Here is a 17,718-nt window from a genome sequence, read left to right as displayed (position 1 = left end):
GGGATTGAAGTATCTAATCAATCAACACTTATGAAGTGTCTACAATCTGTCAGACACTGTGCTAACTGCAAAGGATACAAAAAGAGGCAAAAGACAGTCCTTGCTCTCAAGATTTCAGTCAAACAGAGGAGACAAGATGAAAATGAATATATACAAAGAAAGCCATATATAGGATGAATAAGAAGTAATTAACAGAGGTAACACACTATGTGTTAGGGAAGACATCATGTCGAAGGTAGGATTTTAGTTAAGAATTAAAGGAAGCCAGGGAACTCAGTAGTCAGAGTTGAAGAGGGAGAATGTTTCAGGCATGGGGGAAAGGCAGATTAAATGGCCAGATCTGAGAGATAATGCTTTCTTTGTAGAACAACTAGGAAGCTAGCTTCGACTGGATCCAAAAGCACTCTTTTGGGGAGTAAGGTTAAGAAGACTAGATAGGTAGGAGGGGACTAGATTAGGAAGGGTTTGAATGATAAATATAACATTTTCTTTTTGTTTCTGGAGGCAATGGTCTCCTAAAGTGTATTGAGAAGGACAGAGACATGATTGGATTTGTGTTTTAGGAAAATCACTTTAATGGCTGACTGGAGAATGGACTGGAGAGAGATTTGAGGTAGGCAGACCTACCAGCAGATAGTGCAATAAATCAGCCATGGAGTGATCAGGACCTGCATTGGAATGGTTTCAGTGTCTGAAAGAGAAGGGGCTGTATTTGATACTTTGCAAGGAAGAAATTGACAGGTCTTAACAACAGCTTGGAAATGGGAGTGGGGGTAAGAGGCAGTGAAAAATGTCAGAAGACTCCTGGGTTGTTAGCCTGAAGGAATAGGAGGATGGTATTGCTCTCTAGAGTAAAAGGGAAAGTAGGAATAGGAAAGTAGGGAAGATTTGAGGGAAATATTCTGTATTGTACTCTCTACTGGACACTCAGTTTGAGATATCTGAAATGCAATTGGACATGCAAGATTGGAGGTCAGTAGAAATATTGAGTTAGGAAAAGCAAATCTGAGAATCATAAGCATAAAAATTATAATTAAATTCATAGGAGCTGATGAAATTACCAAGTGAAGTAGAATATAGAGAGAAGATGGCTAAGACAACTCTAAAGGACACCTATCGTTAAAGGGCATCATCTGGAGGAGGATCCATAAAGGGAGACATAAAAAAAGTGGTCAATTACGTAGGTAGGAAAACCAGGAGAGAAAAACCTAGAGAAAAGAGGGTATAAAGGAGAAGAGAGTGATAAATCATTTTAAAGGCTGCAGTGAGGTCATAGGGAATGGGAATTAAGAAAAGGTCAATGAAATTGTTAACTCAGAGATCAATGGTACCTAGAAAGAGAGTGTTTTCATTGGAATGATAAGGTCGAGAACTAATTCACAAAGGGGTTAAGAAGAGAGTAAGATTAGAGAAAAGGGGGCACCTATTGAAAATGACCTTTTGGGGGAATTTAACCACAAAGAGCCAAATATAAGAAGATAGTGGGTATAGAAATATCACATAAGTTTTTATTTTGTTTTTCTTTTCAGGATAAAGGAGACATGGATAGGTTTATGAGTAGTTGGAAATGAGCCAATAGAGGAAAGGGCGAAATTAAGTGAGAGTGGAGAGGATGGGGTGGGGGAAGGAGAGATAAAATGGAATTACTTAGATAAGTAGAGAGGTTAGTCTTGAGCCACAAAACAAAACCTCACCTCAGAGAATATATACACTTTTCAGAGCCAAAGGGCATGACCCTCTTGACCCAGAAATCAACAAAAGGTGAGGGCCTTCAAACAAAACAAGCTTCCCCTAAATAAACTTCCCTTAATAGCCCCACGGGATGCCTATTCATAGGCGGGAAGACTTTTAACTCCCATTTACACCTTGGTAAGAGGTAAGGCTACTTCATAAGTGAGATGGGGTAATGGAGTTGAAAGTGACAAGAAGCACCTGAGTGACAGATGAGGAAGGGAGTAAGAGAGGGATATCGTGACAATGACTGATTTTTTTCTTTACAATATGAGGCAAGGTTTTCAGCGGGTGAAGAGAGAGGGAGACATGGAAGGTTGGAGAACAGATAAAAAGATTTGAAACACCTACCTACTATTGAGAGTGGTAGAGTGAATTGATAAAAAAGGTATAATAGGATTGCCCAGAATCTAAGAGATTACAATAATCTAGCAAAACTCAAGGAAAGTGCAGGGAAATGGTGAGAGACTAAAGATAGAGCTTTCCAATTATGACAGATTTTGCTTTTGGAACCTGTTGCTTTTTTTTTCTTATACTGCAAATCAAATTATATTTGTTTATATCTACAAGAAGAAAAGAGAATTGCATATGAAACCGAATTCTTATTAGATAGAGCTTTCTTTTAAGTATGGGATAAATTCAACATGTTACTTTCCATGCTATTTTGTTATTCTGCTATTCCTTCCAGGATTTCTTAAGTATGCTTTTCTGATTAAAAAATAGTAGGTGCATCTATTTTATTTCCTTTTCCCATTGGTGAGTTCCTTCCAAGCCTTCCAGTCTGAGGATGAGGCTACAAGTGTGTTATACTTCCTTCCCCTCTAGGCTGTACTTCTGACATCAAACTTTAACACCCAGAAACAAGGACTCCATCTTGACATCCCAACCAAGGTTTCTTCTCCACCTTTTCTGTGATTTTTCGGTTTCCATTCATGTGTTTTCCAACATTAACATATATGCTTTGTGAGGCATAGCCTTTCCTTTTTCTAGTATTCATATACTCAGTGTTTAGCACCCTGTCTGGAACATGGAAAATTCTTAATAAATGATTGTTGCTTGCCTGCCTATCACTAGCTCCTTTCATGCTTCCATGTGCCCAAATTGGAAACAAAGAAGAATGAAAGGGAAGAAATAAGCATGTATTGAATATTTTTTGTGTGTCAGGTATTGTGCTAAGCACTTAACATATTATCTCATTTTATTCTAACAAACCTGTGAGGAAGATGGTATTCTGATGCACATTTTACATTTGAGGAAAGGGAAGCATGTAAAGGTTAAATGATTTCCCCAGGGTTAAACAGCTAGTTTAGTGCCTGAGTTTGGATTTGAATTCAGGTGTGCCTGACACCAAGTCTTTCATTGTTGTTCAGTCATTCAGTTATGCCCAATTCTTTTTGACCTCTTCTATCCTCCATGGTCTCTCAAAGTCTGCCCAAGTTCATGTTTGTTATTTCCATGGCACTATGTACTCACCTCATTCTTTGCTATCCCCTTTTCCTTTTGCCTTTAATCTTTTCCAATATCAAGGTCTTTCCAAAGAGTCCCATCTTCTTATAATGTAGTCAAAGTATTTACGTTTCAGATTCAGTATTTGGCCTTTCAATGAATAGTCCGAATTAATTTCTTTAAGTATTGACTGATTTGATCTCATTGCTGTGCAAGGGACTCCAAAATCTCCTCCAGCCACCATAATTCAAAAGCATAAATTCAGCAGTGCTCAGCTTTCCCTACAGTAAAACTCTCACAGCCACATATTGTTACTGAGAAAAACAACCAACCAACCAACCATAGTTTTGATTATATGGACCTTTGTTGACAAGGTGATGCTTCTGCTTTTTAGTGTGCTGTCCAGATTGGCTATAGCTTTCCTTCCAAGGTGCAAGTATCTTTTAATTTCATGGCTACAGTATCCTTCTGTGGTGATCTTTGAGCCCAAGAATATAAAACCTGACACTATTCCCATTTTTTTTCTTCTATTTGCCAGAAAGTGATGGAACCAGTTGCCAAGATCTTAGTGTTTTGTTTTTTTCTTCAACTTCAAGCCTGTTTCCATGCTGTCTTTTCATCCTCATCAAGAGGCTTCTTAACTCTAAGTCTAGCCTTCTGTATTCTGAGTCCATCTTTCTGTTATGTATGTAGCAAATCATGTTGCTCCTTCAAGTATAAAGAAATGTAAACACCTTAACTGCTTAATTGTTCATGCTATAGGTACTCAAAAATGTTCTTTGAATTGAGATCAATTTTGTTGAATTGAGTTTAATTAAATTAAATAATGTTTTCCTGGATAAGACGACAGCTTCACCCAAATTCCTTTTTATGGAACATCAACTGCTAGACACATCAAAGATAGGACCCTCTACCCCACAGCAGCTAAAAATTACGTTTAACTGTTGTGTATTGCACTCATGTACTACATCTTCCTAAATGCAAAATAATATCCAAAAGTGATATTTCTCCACTAGCTCTCTATATAAATGAATAATGATTCTCGATTTCTGTTCTAGGTGGTCCATACTCTGAATTCACTCAGTTTGGTGATGGCACTGTGATACTTCCAGGGGCTAGAGAAAATAAGCTTCTAGAGTAAACCCTCTGCTTGTATATTTTGTTCATAAAGCACTTAAAGGTTTTCAAAGAACTTTAAAAACATTATCCTCTTTGATCCTTACAGTATCCTTGTGAGGCAGATGCTATTATTCTCATTTTACAGATGAGCAAACTAAGGCACAGTTGTTCCCTTATATGTAATAAGTACCTGAAGCTAGATTTGAACTCAGATCATTTTAACTCCATATATGGCATTTAACTTCACTTCTGTCCAATGCACCACATAGCTGAATGGAGGAGAATGATTCTCTTTCTTAAAATTAGGTCATGAGCTGTAGTATCTATATTTCAGAGTACATATGTGGTATGATGTCATAGAATTCCCAAAATGCAAGTCTTGGAAAGATCCATTGAGGACATTTAGCTCAATCTCTATCCAAAGAAGGATCACTTCTCTAATCTCAAAAACAAGTGTTCATCAAACCTCTGCTTAAAGACTCAATGAGAAGGAAACCATTGCCTTCGGTGACAGCCCATTCTGCTTTTGGCTAGTTTTTGGCTGACTGATAAACAACAAAAGTGTTCTGACTTGACAACAAAAGTCTTGGAAGCATCTCTTACAGAGACATCTGGCAGAATGCTTTGAGCCAAACCTCATGGGGACTCATCAGAGCCACAGGAAGAAATCATTTTTCTTGCTCTCCCTAAATGCTGAAGTAGAGTCATTTGATATTTCTTTACCCAGGACCTTAACAAAGGAAGTGTTAACAAAACATACTTCTTCCTTGCTCAAAAGAAAACTGCAGCTTACATATGTTGGAGGGTGCTGTGTGTTTCTACTACCTGGGAGTCAGGGTTGCTGTGAGTTGCCTTGAGGAAGTCACCACTCTCTAACACACTGAAGCTGTCTGAAATAAAATCAGAGAGAAGTAGGACCTTTTTGTGGTCATTAAATGCCAGCCCATTTTACTCCTTTGGCAGGTCTAATTTCTACTCAATAAAGAATAACGAGAAGAAGCCTTTTTTTAATGTTTCTAAGTAACTTTCTCTATGTTTCCTTCTGTTTTCTCATTTTGTAGGTTTCATAGGATCATTGATTTATAGATTGAGAGTTGGAAAGGACCTTAGAGATAATACAATGCAAAATTCTCATTTTATACTCAATCAACAAGCACTTTGAAAACACTGGTATTCTAAGTGTATTACTAGGTGCTACAATAGGAAAACAAATATTCAGAATAGATAGGTGACCTTCTCAAGGTCATAGCCATGGTAAGCACTTCTTGGGGGAGTGTTCTGTGTTAGACAATGATGACTGTTACTCTGGGAAATGGATACAGAGAATGTCAAAAGGTGAAGTGATGATTAATTGCTCCCAGTGGCAGTAACAGCTCTGCTTCAATAATACCTACAGAACCCTTCCTCATTCATCCAACTATACCTGTATCAAAGGTCATGGGACACTGGGAATGAGAGGTTTCAGGACTTTGACAAAAGAGTGCCATGATATTTTGTCTGACTCTATAACTTACTTGATCCATGTTGGGAATGACTAATATGGAAACACTCTACTAATGATACAGAACATCACCTATTGGATAATTGCCTTGTTGTGGTGGAGGGGCTTGCATAGTTCAATGAATCTATCAGCTTTGGCATGCAAGGTAATCCAGGATGGGCAGGTCACCATCAAAGGTTCTAACAAAAGGTGATCCACTGGAGAAGGAAATGGCAAACCACTCTAGTATCTTTGTGAATAAGATCCCTTGAAAAACTGTTATCACAGTGTGACAGAAACTGGGCATAGACTAATGCCTGACACCATGCACAATAATAAAGTTTAAATGGATAAATGATCAAGGTATAAAGACTGATACCATAAAGAAATTAGGGGAGCAAAGAACAGTGTGTTTATTTGTCAGATTTATGGAAAATTGAGACATATATGACAAAGCACGAGATGGAGATATTATGAAGTGCAAAATGGATAATTTTGATTTCATTAAATTGAAAAGTTTTTACACAAACAAACTCATTGTGGCCAAGATTAGGAGGGAAACAGAAAACTGGGGAAGAATTTTTGCAACTAGTATCTGTGATAAAGGCCTCGTTTCTAAAATATATAGAGAAATGAGTCAAATTTACAAGAATACAAGTCATTCCCCAATTGATACACTGGTGGTCAGAGGATAGGAACAGGGAGGTTTCAGAGGAAGAAATTAAAGCTATCTATAATAATATGAAAAAATGCTGTAGATCATTATTGATTAGAGAGATGCAAGTCAGGACAACTCTGAGGCATCACATCACACCTATCAAATTGGCTGACATGACAAAGCAGGATGATAAATGTTGGAGATGTGGGAGAGTTAGAACACTATTTCATTGTTGGTAAAGTTGTGAGCTGATTCAAACCTTCTGGAGATCAATTTTGAACTATACCCAAATGGTTACAAAAATGTGCATACCCTTTGACCCAGTAGCTTTGCTTCTAGGACTATATCCCAAAAAGATCATAAAAATGTAAAGAGTCGCACATGTACAAAAATATTTATAGTAGCTCTCTTTGTGGTGGCCAAGAACTGGAGATCTGGGGGATGTCCATCAATTGGGGAATGGCTGAGCAAGTTATGCTGTATGAATATAATGGGATGCTGTTGTGCTATAAGAAATGATGAACAAGAAGAATTCAGAGATTCCTGGAAGGACTTATATGAACTGATGCTGAGTAAAATGAGCAGATCCAGGAGAATATTGTACACAGCAAAAACCAAAGTGTGCAAGGAATTCTTCTGGTAGACTTGACCCTTCACAGCAATGCAAGGACCTAGAACATTCCCAAGGGACTCTTGAGGCAAAATGCTATTCACATCCAGAGGAAAAATCTGTGTAGTTGGAATGTAGAATGAAGCAGAATGTTTTCTTTTGTCTTCTATTTTGTTTTGTTTTGGTTTTTCTTATGGTTTCTCCCATTCATTTTGGTTCTTCTATACAACATGACTAATGTGAAAATGTGTTTAATCTGAAAAAAAAGAAAAACCCTTGAAAAGTATTGGGGGCGGAGCCAAGATGGCGAAGTAGAAAGACGCACATACACATAGCTCCGAACCCACAAACCACAGAACGGCAGAGGGGACTAACCCAGGGCGAATTCTGCACCCAGAGACCATGGAATATTGGAGCGAGGGAGATTTCTGTTCCGGAGAGACCTGCAAACCTCTCACGGGGGGGTCCTTCACGCCGTGGACTGGGCGCCAGGGTGGGTGGCAGAGAGCAACCATACCGCGGCAGCGACACCGTGAGAAAAAGATCCGAGAGGGCTACGGGATGGGATCTCCAGCAGCCACGCGGGTCCCCCCACCCACAGAGGGACCAGCAAACCTCTCGCAAAAGGTACGTTGCGCTGCAGACGCGGTGCCCAGCCCGGACCTGTGGCAGTGGCGGCCACGGCTCCGAGAGGCACAGATCTGAAAGGGCTCCTGGAGGCGGGATCTTCAGCAGCAGCACGGGCCCCCCCACCAACAGGTGACTGATGGGGGTAGGTGAGAGAGTCTCTTTGGCTGGTTGAGAGGGGAGTGGGGTGCCCCCAAGGCTCGGGCCCCGGGAGGTGGGGGCTGAGAGGCGGCTGTGGACAGGGGCTCCCCAAGCAAGCGGGAGCCTGGATCCATTGTGGAAGGTGTGTGCATAAACCCCCTGAGGGAATTAAGCCAGAGAGGTGGCCCTGCCCCTGACCTCAGCACCTGAGCCTAATTTAACACTGAATAGCAGCCCTGCCCCCGCCAAAAATCCTAAGGCGGGAAGCAGCATTTGAATCTCAGTCCCCAAACGCTGGCTGGGAGGACCAGGAGGCGAGGTGGGTGTGAGGAGAACATTCAGAGGTCAGGCCACTAGGTGGAGAAAATGCCAAGAAAAGGGAAAAGAAATAAAACTATTGAAGGGTACTTTATTGGAGAAAAAACACTTCCTCCCTTCCTTTCTGATGGGGAGGAACAAGGCTTGCCATCAGGCAAAGACACAGAAATCGAGGACTCTGTGTCCCAGCCCACCCAATGGGCTCGGGCCATGGAAGAGCTCAAGAGGAATTTTGAAAATCAAGTTAGAGAGGTGGAGGAAAGACTGGGAAGGGAAATGAGAGGGATAAGGGAGAAGCATGAAAAACAGATCAGCTCCCTGCTAAAGGAGAACCAAAAAAATCTTAAAGAAATTGGCACCTTGAGAACTAGCCTAACTCAGCTTGCAAGGGAGGTGCAAGGGGCCAATGAGGAGAAGAATGCTTTCAAAAGCAGAATTAACCAAATGGAAAAGGAGATTCAAAAGCTCACTGAAGAAAATAGATCTTTCAAATCTGGAATGGTACAGATGGAAGCTTTGGACTTTTCGAGAAAGACAGATATCTCAGAACATACCGCGCAGATTCGAAAAATGGAAGATAATGTGAAATATCTTTTTGGAAAACTAACTGACCTGGAAAATAGAATCAGGAGAGACAATGTAAAAATTCTGGGACTATCTGAAAACCATGATCAAAAGAAGAGCCTAGACATCATCTTCCATGAAATTATCAAGGAAAACTGCCCTGAGATTCTAGAAGCAGAAGGCAAAATAAATATTCAAGGAATCCGCAGAACACCGCATGAAAGAGATCCAAAAAGAGAAACTCCTAGGAGCATTGTGGCCAAATTCCAGAATTCCCAAGTGAAAGAGAAAATATTGCAAGCAGCTAGAAAGAAACAATTCAAGTATTGTGGAAATACAATCAGGATAGTACAAGACCTGGCACCTTCTACAATGAGGGATAGAAGGGAATGGAATAGGATATTCCAGAAGTCAAAGGAACTAGGACTGAAGCCAAGAATCACCTACCCAGCAAAACTGACTATAATACTTCAGGAGAAAAAATGGTCTTTCAATGAAATAGAAGACTTTCAAATTTTCCTGATGAAAAGACCAGAGCTGGAAAGAAAATTTGACTTTCTAACACAAGAATGAAGAGAACCATGAAAAGGCGAACAGCAAAGAGAAATCATAAGGGACTTACTAAAGTTGAACTGTTTACATGCCTACATGGAAAGACAATATTTATAACTCTTGAAACATTTCAGTATCTGGGCACTGGGTGGGAGTACACACACACACACATGCACACACGCACACATACATAGAGACAGAGTGCACAGAGTGAATTGAAGAGGATGGGATCATATACTAAAAAAAAAAAAATGAAATCAAGCAGTGAGAGAGAAATATTGGGAGGAGAAAGGGAGAAGTTATATGGGGCAAATTATCTCTCAAAAAAGAGGCAAGCAAAAGACTTATTAGTGGTGGGATAAAGAGGGGAGGCAAGAGAAAAACATGAGGTCTACTCTCATCACATTCCACTAAAGGAAAGAATATAATGCACACTCATTTTGATAGGAAAACCTATCTCATAATACAGGAGAGTAGGGGACAGGGGCACAAGCAGGATGGGGGGGAGGATAGGGGGGAGGGCATGGGGAGGAGAATGCAATACGAGGTCGACACTCATGGGGAGGAAAAGGACCATAAGAAAATAGAAGTAATGGGGGACAGGATAGGACGGAGGGAAATATAGTTAGGCCTATACAACACAACTAGTATGGAAATCATTTGCAAAACTAAACAGATATGGCCTATATTGAACTGCCTGTCTTCCAAGGGGAAGGGGTAGAGAGGGAGGGAGCTAAAGAAGTCGGAACTCAAAGTGTTAGGACCAAATGTAATGTTCTTACCACTGGGTAACAAGAAATACAGGTTAAGGGGTCAAGAAAGCTATCCGGCCCTACAGGACAAAAGAGAAGACGGAGACAAGGGCAGGGAGGGAGGATAGAGGAGAGAGCAGATAGGTCACAGGGGCAATTAGAAAGCCTGGGTCTGGGGGGGGAGGGGAAAAAAGGGGAGAAAATTTGTAACCCAAAATTGTGTGAAAATAAATGTTAAAAGTTTAATAAAAAAAAAAGAAAAGTATTAAAATGATAAAATATATGATGCAGGAAGATGAGCCCTGAGGTGAAGACATGTCTAACACACCACTAAGGAGGAGTGGAGGACAGCTATAAGTACCACAAGTACTAATGAAACAAGGAACTGAAAGAAATTTCAGGGGCAGATATTTCCAGTGATGAAAGGAAACCTAATGTTATAAAGATGAATATTGCACAGGAAAATAGAATATAAGATCCATGAAACAAGATGAGGTGAATATAGTCAAATGAAAGACGGAAAGATTAAACATTGACATCTTCACTGTCAGTCAAGTTAAATGGATGGGAAAGGATGAATTGGATTCAGGCGATCAGCACATATACTACTGTGGGCAAGAAACTTAAGAAAAAATGGAAGGCCCTCACAGTAAATAAAAGGATGAGAAAAATAATTTTGGAGTATAATCTTTAAAAAATGACAGAATAATATCTGTTTGAATAGAAAGAAGACCATTCAACATCACAATAATGCAAGTCTATGTTCAAACCACTGATTCCAAAGAGGCCAAAACTGACCAATTCTGTGAAAACCTATAGCACTTCTTTAAGCAACAGGAAAAAAAAAATGATGCATCCATCATAATGGATTGAAATGCTGAAGTAGGAAATCAAAAGATAATTGGACTAATTGGCAAGTTTAGCCTTGGAGTACAAAATGAAGCAGGGCAGAGGCTGATAGAGCTGTCAAGATAACTCACTTGTCATAGCTAACACTTTTTTTTTTAACAACCTCAGAGATGACTCTACACATGTACATTACCAGATGGTCAATATCAAAATCATATTCATCATATACTTCACATGCAAAGCTGGAGAAACTACATACATTTAATTAAAATAAGACCTGGAGCTGATTGTGACTCAGATTATGAGCTTCTTACTGTAAAATTCAGATCTAGGTTGAGAAAGTCTGGGAAACCTTCAGACCATAAAAGTATGACCTGAAAAACATCCCTTATGAATGTGAATAGATAGATTTCAGGAATAGATAGAGTGTCTGAATAACTATGAACAGAAGTTTGTAATGATGTACAGGAGTCAGTAACAGCAACAACATAAAAAGAAAAACATTCCAAAGAAAAAACAAGAAAGCAAAATGGCTATCTGACAAGGCTTTACAAATAGTTGAGGAAAGAAGGGAAGGACAAATGATAAAATAAAGAAAAATATGTACCCAACTGAATTCTGAATTTCAGAGAATAGCAAAGAGATAAGGTTAATGAGAAATGCACAGAAACAGAAGAAAACAATATAGTGGGGTATCATCAGAGCAAACTTCCTAGTGTCTATTGCAGTCATGAATATCACCATGCAATTCAGAATTGAGAAATGCAACAGACTCTCTACATGGAAAACAGAACCAAAACTTTTTTTCAGACACCAGAAAGCCAAATCCATCATAGTAACAAAAATCTACATGCAATGATAATGCAGAGAAATATACATTCCCCAAGCCTTCCCCCTGCTAGGCTCCCACAAACCAGCTCCCTTAAACACAATCACTAACAAGCTCTTTCACTCACACTAGCCAGCTGCCTGCATCCTTCTTAGCTCTGACTGTTCTCAAGACTAACTTCCTCTCAGCTCTGCTCTAGCTCTGCCTCTTCCTGTTCCACCCATTCAGTAAACTCCTTCCACCACAGGCTCCATGTGACTTAGACTCATGTAACTCAGGTTTCCATGTAACCAAGGCAGGTTACATGGATCTAGTAATGAATATGAAAGATATTCCATTTAAGTTACCATTACAAGTGGTAAAGACAAGAGATCTCTTCAAGAAAATTAGAGATATCAAGGGAAAGTTCATGAAAAAATTTACCATGATAAAAGAGAAAAATGGTAAAGACCTTATAGAAGTAGAAGAGATTAAGGTGGATGGCAAGAATACACTGAACTATACACTCAAAAAAAAAATCTTAATGTTACTGATAACTGTGATTGTGTGGTTACTGATCTAGAGATTACTGGAGAATGATGTCAAGTGGGCCTTATGAAGCACTGCTAACAATAGGGTTAATAGTGGTGATAGAATGCCAGCTGAGCTATTTAAAATTCTAAGCGATGATACTGTAACAGTTACGTACTCAGTGCACTAGCAAACATGGAAAACTCAACAATGACCACTGGATTGGCAAAAAAACAAACAAACAAATATGTTTACATCCCAGTCCTAAAGAAGGGTAATGCCAAAGAATGTTCAAATTACCAAACAATTGTGCTCATTCCGCATGCCAGTAAACTTGTGCTTAATATTACGCAAGTTAGACTTCAGCTATATGTGAGATGAGAATTACCAGAAGAGCCCCATGGTTTTGAAGAGACCGAGTAACTGAGGCCAAACTGTCAATATCCATTGGATTATGGAGAAACTAAAGGAGTTTCAGAAAACAAGACAAAAAAATATATCCACTTCTGCTTTATTGACTATGCTAAAGCATCTGACTTATAAAGTGCTAGATTATCTTAATTTTCTCCTGATGAACCTTTATATGGGCCAAGAAGCAGCACTTGAACTGAAAATAAACAATTGATAGTTTTAATATTTTGAAAGGGGTATGACAAGGCTGTATATTGCCTCCTTATTTATTCAACTTATTTGCAGAATATATCATGTGAAAAACCAGGCTGAACAAATCAAAAGCCAGAATTAAAGATTCTGGGAGAAATATCAACAGTTTCCGACATACAGACAACAACACTTGGATGTCAAAAAAGTAAAGAAGAATTAAGATGCTTCTTGATAAAAGCGGAAGAGGAGAGTATACAAACTACCTTGAAGTTTAATGTCACAGAGCGGTAAGATCTTGGCAAATGGTTCCATCACTTCCTGGTAAATTGAAGTAGAAACAAATGAAAGCACTGTCAGATTTTATATTCTTGGGCTCAAAGATGACTGCAAACAGTAAATGCATCCATGAAATGAAAACATGATTGCTACTTTGAAGAAAAGCTATGGAAAATCTGGACAGCACACTTAAAAAGCAGAGACATCATCTTGTTGACAAAGCTCTGAATGGTCAAAGCTATACTTTTTCCAGTGGTAATGTCTGTCTTTGAGAACTAGACTACAAAAAAAGCTGAGTGTTGCAGAACTGACACTTTTAAATTGTGGTACTGAAGAAAGTTCTTGAAAAATTTGAGAAAAATTTTCGTGCAGATCTTCCCATCTTTTTTCTGAAGTCTTAATTCTATAGCTTTTCTTTTAGTTATTCCCCACTTGATTGACAGTCATTTTATATTTAGTTCTTTGTCTCCACAAATTACCAGTAATAATGATGATGATGATTATCTATTTGGGGCCAAGCACTATACTAAGTACTTTAAAAATATTATCTCATCTGATCCTCACAACAACTCAGGGAGGTAGGTGCTATTTTTATTCCCATTTGATAGATGAATAAACTGAGGCAGACAGAGGCAAAGTCACTTGGCCAAGGTCACAAGGCTCAGGTTTATGAAGCAGCATTTGAATCTAGATCCAGTGCTCTGTCCTCTACACCAACTAGCTGCTGCGTTATTGGGAAAGCCTTTGAAATGATCTTCCTAAATTGCTGTTTTGACCTAATTATTCCCCAAACCCTATTCTAAAACTCCAGCTATTTCCTTCACGATAATTTACAAAGTCCTCTGTTTAGTGTTCAAAGCTCTTCGTAAACTGTGCCCTCTTTTAAGTGTTCTGAAACCTTACTCACCATGTGTACTCTATGATCCAGTGACTCTGGCTTGCTTACAGTTCCTTACAGAACTGTCCTCCCAACTTTAGGCATTTTAGTTGACTCTCACTTACAGCTGGAATATACTCCCTCCTCATCTCAGCCTGTTGGCTTCCGTGACTTCCTTCAAGTAAGTCCCAGGTAAAATATTTTCTTCTATAGGAAGTAATTCCTTATCCCACTGAATTCTATTGCCTTTTCTCTCTGAATGACTGCTGATACATCATATATATGTCTACCTTCCTTGTATATAACTATTTTCATGCAGTTTCTCCCATTAGAGTGTAAGCAACTTGAGAGTAGGGATTATCCCTCAACTCTCTTTGTATCCTCAGTATCCCTAGACATTACTCAGCACTTTTTATTGACTGATTTAGTCCTTGATTTGTTGTAGGATCCAACATCTAAGTTGGAAAAGGCATCATGGAGAAAATGCATATTGAACAAGGTTTATAAGGATATGTAGGTATGGGATAGGCAAAATGAAACAGGGAAGAGAGAGCAATACTGTTCTCATGAACAGTTCTGAATTGTTCCTTATATTCTCAGTACATAAAGATGTGATGATGAGCTTCAAAGAAAGGAAGGAGCATTTTTGCATTTTCTTCTAATCTTACTGTAGGTCATACTGTTCCCTTCACTCTCAATCCACTTGTAAAGTTGCCCTAGTGACTGATCTTAATTCGTTATTGATTTTTCATGAGTTAGAGTTTGGGGGCCCATGGCCAACGTACCTATGTGTGCATACAGATGCCTGGCCCTAGCTGGTTCTAATGCACCATTGATTTTCTTTATACGTTGGCAAATATGTCAACTGCAGTAGTACATTGTAAAATACTGTCATCATGTTCCCCAGCCCAATGCAATTAAAACAATGTGGTATAATCAATTGCAGGAGGTGGGGTTGGAGGGACGTATTTTTGTTAAATGGCTCCAGTGTTTCCCTCTTGTCTCAGGGATAAAATATGGACTCTGCTGTTTAGTATTTAAAGCCCTTTGAAATTTGGCTCCAGACAACCTTTTGAGGCTCATTGTACATTATTCCCCTTAATGAACTCTGTGTTGAAGCCAAACTGGCACGCTTATTATTCCTTGTATGAAATATAACAAATTAAAAAAAAAAAACCTTACTATTTCTTCTCTCCCCAACTTGTTTATTCTTCTACAGGGAGCCATCTTCATTTGTCCTGATTTATATTTTGACCCTGGCCCCAGATGCTTCCAGAAGACAAGGTGAGGCTGATGACTTCTCCCAGTCTTCCTTGACTCAAATTCAATTCACTTGCAAATGATGGGATTAACTTCCTGATGCTATGGTCCTCTTAGGGAATGAAAGACAGACAATAATAACTACAGTTCTTCCACAATTTTTCCTAACTTTCTTATTATTTTTGAGAGCACCCCCATCGTGCCAGTAACCCTGGCTTCAAACCTTAGAGTCATCACTTTGCTTCTTCACGTTACTTTTTGCCAGGCCTAGAGGCCTGAGGGCTACCCGAATCTTACCTTACCTGTCCCAGGTCTTCGGTTGGCCAAACCGGATAAACGTATGAGAGAAGAGACTTTCCGGAGTCGAACAAGGGTTAGGCTTTATTCAGGGTCCTGGTTACATGTGCAGGGGGAGCTCTTCCTTAGGAGGGAGAGAGAAATCTCCCAAGGAGGCAAGATCTTATGGTAAGAGATTGGAAGTAGAAGTGTAAGTGGGGAGAGAGGGGGAGGGGAGAGTGAAGAGAGGAAAAACGGAGCCTTCTGTCCTGTCAGGGCCCCTCCACGCTAAGAGCGCCTTCAGGCTTTCCTGACCCTAATTAAGTTCTCCGGCCATGTAGTTTGCACCTGAATACCGTGCCTGTTAGATAACAATAGGTGTGCCCAGATCCGGGACAGTCTCGAGGGCGGGGATGCTCCTCCCATCACGTTTCTCACGGGAAGAGGCGGAAATACACGAGATAGCTCGGTCTCACTCCTTGATTCCCTGGTGTTTCATGGGGGGCCTCATGAGAACTCTAAGATTTAGAAGTTCCCACCTTTACCCGCCCGAGACTGTCCACATGGAATTGAGCTTCCATCCCCAACAACTTTTCACCATGTGCCATTGATTGCCAAATAGTGTTGCTTCTACTTTCCCAATATTTCTCTGTGTCCCTTTCTTTCTGCACAAATAATTACAGCCCAAGGACTGGTCCATTTCAGTTTTCACCTGGACTACTAGAATAGCCTTCTGATGAATCTCCCTATCTCAAATCTCCCTTCATTGGAATCCATTTTCCCCTAAGCTGTCATGGTGCTATTTGTAGCAGAGAACTGACTATTTCATACTTGCTACACCCTCCCCATGTACTTAAGGATATTTTGTGTCTTGCTATTATTATCAATAAACATTTATTAAGTAATATTTATTAAGGTAAGTATTTAATAAATATTCAAACTATGTTTCCAAGAGCGCAACTTCGATGGACTGGTCACGTTGTTTGAATGCAAAATTTTAGCTTTCCCAAAAGACTACTTTATGGAGAACTTGCACGGGGTAGGTGATCACAGAGTGGTCAGAAGAAGTGATACAAGGAAAGTATTAAGGTCTCCCTCAAGAACTTTGATTTTGATTATGTGACAAGGGAGACGCTGGCACAGGACCACTCAACATGGCATGCCTACATCAGAAAGGGTACTGTGCTATATAAGCAAAACAGAATTGAAATAGGACAAAGCAAATGTAAGGTGCACAAATTTGGAATGTTCACCCCAAATATTCACATGGATGATCTCTGCACAACCTGTGGTAGAGCACTCTGAGCTCCTGTTGGTCTGATCAGCCACAGTCAGACACATTGAAACTTGACTTTATCATGGTGATGTCATTTTGGTCCTCTTTGGGAATGAAGGACAACAACCAACCAACCAACCAACACCCTTCCCATGAACTTAAGGATATCTTGTGTCTTCCTATTACTATCAATAAGCATTTAATAAGTAACTACTATTATTGCAGTTTGGGGTGCTAGGAATCCCAAAATTCAAGGGTACAGGGCAGGTTTGTCTTGAAAGAATTTGACCACTCACATTTTCAGTCAGAGTAGTGAGGTTTTATTATAACACTAGTTATAGTTAAACAGTGAGATTCCTAATGAATCTGAGAAATTTAATTGTGGCAGGATTGGTGCATTTTAAAGAAAAAAGAATGTGAAAATATCTGGAGGGGTTGGAGGAAAGTCAGTAACCTACGGTAGTTCAGAGGCAACTGAGGAAGGGTCTGGATGGGATTAAGAAGTGGCAAGTAACCTCAGGTGGGCCAGACAATCAGAGTCTAGGCCGGGTCAGAGGGTCACAAAGAAAGGATTATGGTGGGATGGGCCAGAAAGTCCTCTCAAGAGCTTGTTATTTCCTTTTTTCTCCTAGGTAATTCTATCTGTCTATCTGTCTATCTGTCTGTCTATCTATCTATCTATCTATCTATCTATCTATCTATCTATCTATCTATCTATCATCTGTCTGTCTGTCTGTCTGTCTGTCTATCATCCATTGATTTACCTATAGATCTATAAACCTACCTATTTTCTTTCTCTCTCTCTTCACATGTTATCATCCCTCATTAAATTGTAAGCTCCTTGAGAGCAAGGGTTATCTTTTACCCTCTTTTGCTTCCTCAACACTTAGCACAGTGCCTGGCACGAAGTAGGTACTTAACAAATGTTCATAGATTGAATGATTTATCTCAGCAACTAATGCCT

Source organism: Notamacropus eugenii, chromosome 1, assembly GCF_028372415.1.
Source record: "Notamacropus eugenii isolate mMacEug1 chromosome 1, mMacEug1.pri_v2, whole genome shotgun sequence".
In the NCBI taxonomy this organism is placed as follows: Eukaryota; Metazoa; Chordata; class Mammalia; order Diprotodontia; family Macropodidae; genus Notamacropus; species Notamacropus eugenii.
Note: the sequence above shows the minus strand (reverse complement) of the source record.